Raw genomic sequence first — 8,960 nt, 5'->3', positions numbered from 1 at the left:
CAAACCAGAGATATTCAATAATGTTACCCAATGTTGTCTTCATATGTTATCATTTCTTAAAGGAAAACTTCTTTTCCATATTCTCCCATATTTTAATCAAGCTACAAGTCCCAAATCCCAATTTATTTATCTTCTTAACACACAAATAATATCTTTATTGGATATTATTTGGACCTAAACCTGTAAGTCAAGAAATAACTCAATCATTTAGGTAATTATTTTGAGACAAAATTAAAAGTTCACATGATATATCTGCATATTTTATTTTTAAAATCTTTAAAGCACATTTGCATTTTTTAAGCTTTTTAATTGGAGTTCAATTTGCCAACATATAGCATAACACCCAGTGCTCATCCCCCCAAGTGCCCCACTCAGTGTCCATCAAGCAGTGACCCCAACCCCCCACCCACCTCCCCTTCCACCACCCATTGATAGTTTCCCAGAGTTAGAAATCTCTCATGTGCTGTCACCCTCACTGATATTTCCCACTCATTTACTCTCCTTTCCCCTTTATTCCCTCCCTTTCACTATTTTTTATATTCCCCAAATGAATGAGATCATATAATGTTTGTCCTTCTAGGATTGACCATGATATCCTCCAATTCCATCCACGTTGAAGAAAATGGTGGGTATTTGCTATTTCTAATGGCTGAGTAATATTCCATTGTACACATAGACCACATCTTCTTTATCCATTCATCTTTCCTGAGGCTCCTTCCACAGTCTGGCTATTGTGGACATTGCTGCTATAAACGTTGGGGTACAGGTGTCCGTGTTTCCCTGCATCTGTATCTTTGGGGTAAATCCCCAGCAGTGCAATGGCTGGGTCATAGGGCAGTACTATTTTTAACTGAGGAACCTCCACAGTTTCCCAGAGTGGCTGCACCAGTTCACATTCCCACCAACAGTGCAAGAGGGTGCCCCTTTCTCCACATCCTCTCCAACATGTGTTTCCTGTCTTGTTCATTTTTACCATTCTCACTGGTGTGAGGTGGTATCTCATTGTGGTTTTGATTTGAATTTCCCGGATGGCCAGTGATGTGAAGCATTTTCTCATGTGTTTGTTGGCCATGTCTATGTCTTCCGCTGTGAGATTTCTGTTCATGTCTTTTGCCTATTTCATGATTGGATTGTTTGTTTCTTTGCTGTTGAGTTTAATAAGTTCTTTATAGATCTTGGAAACTAGCCCTTTATCTGATACGTCATTTGCAAATATCTTCTCCCATTCTGTAGGTTGTCTTTTAGTTTTGTCTACTGTTTCTTTGGCTATGCAGAAGCTTTTTATCCTGATTAAGTCCCAATAATTCATTTTTGCTTTTGTTTCTCTTGCCTTCATAGATGTATCTTGCAAGAAGTTGCTGTGGCCAAGTACAAAAGGGTGTTGCCTGTATTCTCCTGTAGGATTTTGATGTATTCTTATCTCACATTTAGATCTTTTATCCATTTTGAGTTTATCTTTGTGTATGGTGTAAGAGAATGGTCTAGTTTCATTCTTCTGCATGTGGATTTCCAATTTTCTCAGTACCATTTACTGAAGAGACTGTCCTTTTTCCAGTAGATAATCTTTCCTGCTTTTTCAAATATTAATTGACCATAGAGTTGAGGGCCCATTTCTGGGTGCTCTATTCTGTTCCATTGATCTATGTGTCTGTTTCTGTGCCAGTACCACACTGTCTTGATGATCACAGCTTTGTAGTACAACCTGAAATCTGGCATTGTGAAACCCCTAGCTCTCGATTCCTTTTTTAATATTCCCCTGACTATTCCAGGGCTTTTATGATTCCACACAAATATTAAGATGATTTGTTTCAACTCTCTGAAGAAAGTCCATGGTATTTTGATAGGGATTGCATTGAACATGTAAATTGCCCTGGGTAGCATTGACATTTTCATAAGATTAATTCTTCCAATCCATGAGCATGGAATATTTTTCCATCTCTTTGTGTCTTCCTCCATTTCTTTCAAAAGTGTTCTGTAGTTTTTAGGGTAGAGATCCTTTACCTCTTTGGTTAGGTTTATTCCTAGGTATCTTATGCTTTTGGGTGCAATTGTAAATGGGATTGACTACTTAATTTCTCTTTCTTCAGTCTCATTGGTAGTGTGTATAGAAATGCCACTGATTTCTGGGCACTGATTTTGTATCCTGCCACACTGCCGAATTGCTGTATGAATTCTAGCAAGCTTGGCTGGAGTCTTTTGGGTTTTCTATGTACAGTATCATGTCATCTGCGAAGAGGGAGAGTTTGATTTCTACTTTGCCAATTTGAATGTTTTTGTTGTTGTTTTGTTGTTGTTGTTGTTGTTGTTGTTGTTGTTGTTGCCTGATTGCTGAGGCTAGGACTTCTAGTACTATGTTGAATAGCAGTGGTGAGAGTGGACATCCCTGTCTTGTTCCTGATCTAAGGGGAAAGGCTCCCAGCGTTTCCTCATTGAGAATGAGATTTGCTGTGGGCTTTTCGTAGACAGCTTTTATGATGCTAAGGACGGTTCCCTCTATCCCTACACTCTAAAGAGTTTTGATCAGGAATGGATACTCTATTTTGTCAAATGCTTTCTCTGCATCTATTAAGAGGATCGTGTGGTTCTTGTTTTTCCTCTTGTTGATATGATCTATCACACTGATTGCTTTACGAGTGTTGAACCAGTCTTGCATCCCGGGGATCCCACTTGGTCATGGTGAATAATCTTCTTAATGTACTGTTGGATCCTATTTGCTAGTATCTTGATGAGAATTTTTGCATCTGTGTTCATCAGGGAAATTGGTCTATAATTCTCCTTTTTGGTGGGGTCTTTGTCTGTTTTTATGGAATTAAGGTGATGCTGGCCTCATAGAACAGGTTTGGAAATATCCCATCCCTTTCTATCTTTTGAAACAGCTTTAGTAGAATAGGTATTGTTTCTTCTTTAAACATTTGATAGAATTCCCCTGGAAAGCCATCTGGCCCTGGACTTTTGTGACTTGGGAGGTCTTTGATGACTGCTTCAATTGCATCCCTGGTTATTGGCCTGTTCAGGATTTCTATTTCTTTCTGTTCCAGTTTTGGTAGTCTGTGGTTTTCCAGAAATGCATCCATTTCTTCTAGATTACCTAATTTATTGGCATATAGCTGCTCAAAATACGTTTTTAAAATCATTTGTATTTCCTTGGTATTGGTTGTGATCTCTCCTTTTTCATTCATGATTTTATTAATTAGTCTTTTTTTGTTTTTAATAAGGCTGGCTAATGGCTTATCTATCTTATTAATTCTTTCAAAGAACCAACTCCTGGTTTTGTTTATCTGTTCTACAGTTCTTTTGGTCTCTATTTCATTGAGTTCTGCTCGAACTTTTATGAACTCTCTTCTTCTGCTGGGTGTAGGTTTTATTTGCTGTTCTTTCTCCAGTTCCTTTAGGTGCAAGGTTAGCTTGTGTATTTGAGTTTTTTCCAATTTTCTGAAGGATGCTTGTATTGCAATGTACTTCCCTCTCATGATTGCTTTTGCTGTATCACAAAGATATTAAATGGTTGTATTTCACTCTCATTAGGTTCCATGAAACTTTTTAATTCTTCTCTAATTTCCTGGGTGACCTTTTCATCCTTTAGCAGGATGGTCTTTAACCTCCACGTGTTTGAATTACTTCCAAATTTCTTCTAGTGATTGAGTTCTAGTTTCAAAGCATTATGGTCTGAAAATATGCAGGGGACAATCCCAACCTTTTGGTATCAGTCGTGACCTGATTTGTGACCCAGTGTGTGGTCTATTCTGGAGAAAGTTCCATGTGCACTTGAGAAGAATGTGTATTCAATTGCATTTGGATGTAAAGTTCTAAAATATCTGTGAAATCCATCTGGTCCACTGTATCATTTAAAGCTCTTGTTCTTTGGAGATGTTGTGCTTAGAATATCTGTCATTTGCAGACAGTGTCATGTTGAAGTCTCCCAGTATAAGTGTATTTTTATTTAAGTATGTCTTAACTTTGGTTATTAATTGATTGATATACTTGGCAGCTCCCACATTAGGGGCATAAATATTCATGATTGCTAGGTCCTCTTGTTGGACAGATTCTTTAAATATGATATAGTGTCCCTCTTCATCTCTTACAACAGTCTTTGGGATAAAGTTTAATTTATCTGATATGAGGATGCTACCCCTGCTTTCTTTTGAGGACCATTTGAATGGTAAATGGTCCAACCTTTCATTTTCAGGCTGGAAGTGTCCTTAGGTCTAAAAGGAGTCTCTTGTAGATAGCAAATAGATGGGTCTTGCTCTTTTATCAAGTCTGAAACCCCACGTCTTTTGATGGGATTATTAAGCCCATTCACCCTCAGATATACTGAAAGATGTGAACTTAGTGTCGTCATAATATACCTATTCAGTCCCTGTTTTTGTGGGTTATTTCTTTGGACTTTACAGAGTTCCCCCTTAGTATTTCTTGCAGAGCTGGTTTGGTGGTCACATATTCTTTCAGTTTCTGCCTATCTTGGAAACTCTTTATCTCTCCTTCTACTCTGAATGAGAGCCTTGCTGGATAGAGTATTGTTGGCTGCATGTTATTCTGATTTAGCACCCTGAATATACCCTGTCAGCCCTTTCTGGCCTGCCAGGTCTCTGTGGAGAGGTCTGCTGTTAATCTAATATTTTTCCCCATATAAGTTAGGGATCTCTTGTCTCTTGCTGCTTCAAGGATTTTCCCTTTATGTCTGGAATTTCCAAGTTTCACTATTAAATGTCGAGGTGTTGAATGGTTTTTATTGATTTTAGGGGGGAAACTCTCTATCTCTTGGATCTGAATGCCATTTCCCTTACCAAGTTAGGGAGGTTCTCAGCTATGATTTGTTCAAATATGGTTTCTGGCCCTCTGTCCCTTTCGGCACCCTCTGGAACCCCAATTAAACATAAATTTTTCCTTCTGAGGCTGTCATTTATTTCCCTTAACATTTCCTTATAGTCTTCTAATTGTTTTTCTTTTTTCCTCAGCTTCCTTCCTTGCCATCAACTTGTCTGTGTCACTCACTCATTCTTCTACCTCATTAACCCTCATCGTTAGGACCTCCAGTTTGGATTGCATCTCATTTAATTGATTTTCAATTTCAGCCTGATTAGATCTAAATTCTGCAGTCATGAAGTCTCTTGAATATTTTATGCTTTTTTCCAGAGCCACCAGTAGCTTTATAATTGCGCTTCTGAATTGGCTTTCTGACATTGGATTGTAATCCAAATTCTGTTAACTCTGTGACACCTTCCTTTTGTGGTGAGTTCTTCTTTCTAGTCATTTTGCTCAGTGTAGAGTGGCTAAAAATGAGTTGTACTGGAAAAAAAGAAGGAAAAAAAAAGAGAAAAGTAATACTAAAACAAAAACAAGGAGCAGTATCCTCTGGTTCTATATACTGTAAATCTCTCGACATCCCCTGCAGTTTTCCAGTGCAGTTTCAAGAAGTTGCTCTTCTCCTTTCTTTCCCACTGGTCTTTGGGGGAGGGGCCTGCTGTGCTGATTCTCAGGTGTGTGAACCTGGAGGAGCTGCCCCGCCCCCTGCCAGGTGCAGGGCTCAGTGGAAGCTGTTTATCCTGTGAGGCCCCTGTTCCCTGGCGGCCACGCTCAGTCCAAGGCACAGGGTGACACCAGGAGGAACAACCACACTGGCGGCGGCCAGGTCCCCAGTCCTGGAGTCAGCTCCCACAGTAACTACTGCAGCTCCCAGTCCCCACTGGCCTGGATGCTTCGGCAGCAGGGGGCGCCTATCTGCACAGCTCGGGGCAACTGGCGCAGGGGCGTCCTCGCTGTCCTGTGCCCTCCCCACCTCTGTCTGTCGAGGGAAAGCAGGATTCTAGTCTGTGTGCCCCCGGCGCCCTGGGATACGGGGCCTGCGCCACTGGAATCATGCTCCTGGCCGCACAGCCCCCTGAGCTGCTCCCGAGGCCCCGCGGACGCGCTCCAGCCCTTTACCAAGCTCGGTCCGCAGGGTGTGGCGCGCTCTCCCCCGGGTGCATTGCCTCTGTTAGTGACCCCAGGAATCTGGGGCCTCCACTACCCTTCCTGCAGTTCTGCCTGATTTCCCTGCAAGCATCTTTCCATCAGGGAAGAATCCAGCGCAGATTTTTAAAGTTCCTAAAAAAATAAAATAAAATAAAATAAAAATAATAATAAAAAAAAATAATAAAGTTCCTGCTTCTCCAGGGCGGGGCATTCCTGTCCTGGAGGCTCTTGCCGCTGGCCTTGCCTGGCTCCTTGCGGGCCTCCTCCCACACCTGACTCTTATTTATTTATTTATTTATTTATTATTTATTTATTTATTTATTTTCCATCTTCCTACCTTGTTAGGAGTGCAAACTCTTCTCTCTGTAGCATTCCAGCTGTTCTCTCTTTAAGTCTCAGGTCAAATTTGTAGGTTTTCAGGATGATTTGAAAGTTATCTAGGTAAGTTGGTGGGGACAGGTGACTTGGGGACCCTACTCTTCTGCTATCTTGTCCCGCCTCCACATGTTTCAATTTGATTTTTTAAATGTTCGGAGAGTAACATGGGACAATTTTATTTAACTACAAAGTCCATTTTTCTATTCTTGTATTTTTCCTTATTACTTACACTTACCACCATTGATTGACCCTTATTATTTACTTCTGTCTTCCACAACACTTTAATCAGTTACATCATTATCCTCAAGCCCAAACTGCCATCATTCTAATTTTATGTCGTTTCTAATCCATATTTGTGCTGCTGCATGTGACTGTAATCTTTGTAAATACCTAGTCAATTATCACTGGACACTTAAAGCAATCATACTGTATTTCTCTAGTCACCTATTTCATTTTGTCCAGTAATTATTCAAACCTTCAACACTTTCCTCAATCATGTCTTTCCCGAGATCCACTTCCATTCAAAAGTTGATTTCACCATTCACTTCTAAAAGCAATCATTATAAATTACACTAAAGTTCACTGTAGCTTGAGAACATCTAAAATGGGCTAACATTCTTCCCATATTCTCTAGACTCTATGAAAGATAAATCAATTTGTGTTTTGACTTAAATGTCCTCATACCATCCTAGCACTCACTCAATGAGTAGTCCCATTAATATCCAGCATGTAAAAACACATCCTTACTCCTTTTTCTCCCTATACAGTTTAAACTTGCATACATCTGTCCCATCTAAAGCAATGACAATATTGTCTTCCATTCAAAATCAAGATTCCTGAGAATAGATCCCATTTAATAATCATTTAATAATAATCAATCAACCAACAAAAATTAAGTCTACTAGATCTACTTTGCACTTTAAAGCACCTTTTGCTAAAATTATCAACTATCTTTCACTAAGTTTAACAGAGACTTTAGGTCTACTCTTACTCAAAATATCTGTGGCATTTGACAAATTTCACCAAATCAACATCTTTTAGTAAACTATTCCATTAGATAGATACAGAATAATATTTCTCCAACAGTTTGTTTAATAACAGTATTGCCTGCTGACACCTTTAGATTGCTATTTTCCAGAACTGTGAGACATAAATTTCTGTTGTGTAAAGCCATCTAATTTGTGATACTCTGTTAGGCAGCCCTAGTAAGTTAATACAAGTTTTTTGGTGGTTTTGGGGGGCATCTGTCCCAGGCTTTCTTCTGTTCCGATCTTCATGTACTTTGTATGTCATTTTACTAATTACAATGTCATCAATGGGAAAGATCTTCATATTGCATTCAAGGCTTTTATTGTTCTAGGCTTGTTTTTTAAGGTTCACTGCTTTATATGTGTCCTATATACTCTGCATTCTAGGCACACTAGTCTTTTGTATAGGACTAAGGACTGGTATCTTAAGTCAGAAACCAGCTCTAAAAGCTAACTGTCTTTGGAAAGACACTATACTTCTTAACTCTCAATTTTCAGACTTGAAGATTGAAGTTATAAAACTACCCAACAATGTCAGTTTATAACTATCCTCTCAGTCCTCTTGCTCCTTTTTTATTGAGCATAAATAGTTCCCAATTTGGAAACTGGATGTATTGAAAAAAATCAACCCTCTAAATGAAGGCAGAAGAAGTTTATTATGTATACCACCATGTATTTTCTATTTCTTAATAGCTCCCTCATTTTTCCCATATAAAGATCCAGAAAAAAATTACTAATTTGAGAAACAGAGTAACAACACAAGCACAAATTACCAATTAGCTGATTATTGTTGATCAATAGCAATAATTTGTACACAGAGACATTTAAAATAGGTTTGATTTCTGATTTAATGGTTCTCAATAAATATCTACAACTGAAAAATCAGTATATATCTATTTTGCTGCATTTAATAGATTTCTACCAAGACACAATTAAATATTTATTATCAGATACATTAGTACAGTTTCTGATTATGATCTACCCTTCCTCCTGATTGTTCAAAAACTGCATATTCTCTCTGACATATTTAAACTACTCAGATTTTTTGTTGTTGATGACATTGTTTTTATACTAGTGTTTGCCAATGGTATTGGTGGGTTGATATTACTTAATTTTTGATGCCCATTTACAGAGTTAAGGAGCTTAAGTATTGAACTATTTCTAGGATTTTTAGTTGAAGAGTTTATAAGTATACATATATAGGACAAAAATGCATTAATAGAAATTATAAAGTTTATTGCTTCCACCTAGTGGCAATGCAAAGCAAGCTAAAAAATAAAATTAGCACTAAAATGACATTAAAACACTATGACTCTGAAAAGTTTACTTATAATGATCTTTCTATTAAGGTGAATATTTAGTGCTTAAAATAAAACCTACTATTTTAGAAACTCATGTAAATGAATTTCAGATTTTCTGTAACAATCCTTTTCTGGTAAAATAAATTTTCCCTTATTTTAGAGGACCTATCTGAACAATAAAGAACTAACTGAAATAGTATCTCCTGGCAACTGCAAAGTTTTCTGTTATTGTTTAATTTTTTTCTACTAATTAAGTATATGTTTTCCTCCACATATCTATTAAATGCCATTCATTAAG

The 8,960-nt window shown here is 38.1% G+C and overlaps 1 long non-coding RNA gene across 2 annotated transcripts in view; it reads right to left on the bottom strand.

Moving 5' to 3' along the window:
* Nucleotides 1–407: 407 nt before the first annotated feature.
* The window catches only part of LOC112678779 (uncharacterized), a 58,158-nt gene continuing 49,605 nt past the window's right edge, over nucleotides 408–8,960 (bottom strand). The window contains exons 4-5 of one of the 2 annotated variants that reach the window (XR_003147838.3): nucleotides 5,926–6,087; nucleotides 408–5,289 (exon numbers count right to left, since the gene is read on the bottom strand). This is a non-coding gene — a long non-coding RNA (uncharacterized LOC112678779). The remainder of the gene's footprint in view (nucleotides 5,290–5,925; nucleotides 6,088–8,960) is intronic. The other variant, XR_007404908.1, reaches the window with a different exon arrangement.

This window comes from Canis lupus, chromosome 22 (genome assembly GCF_003254725.2).
Source record: "Canis lupus dingo isolate Sandy chromosome 22, ASM325472v2, whole genome shotgun sequence".
Lineage (NCBI taxonomy): Eukaryota > Metazoa > Chordata > Mammalia > Carnivora > Canidae > Canis > Canis lupus.
Note: the sequence above shows the minus strand (reverse complement) of the source record. Positions and strands in the feature narration are given on the sequence as shown.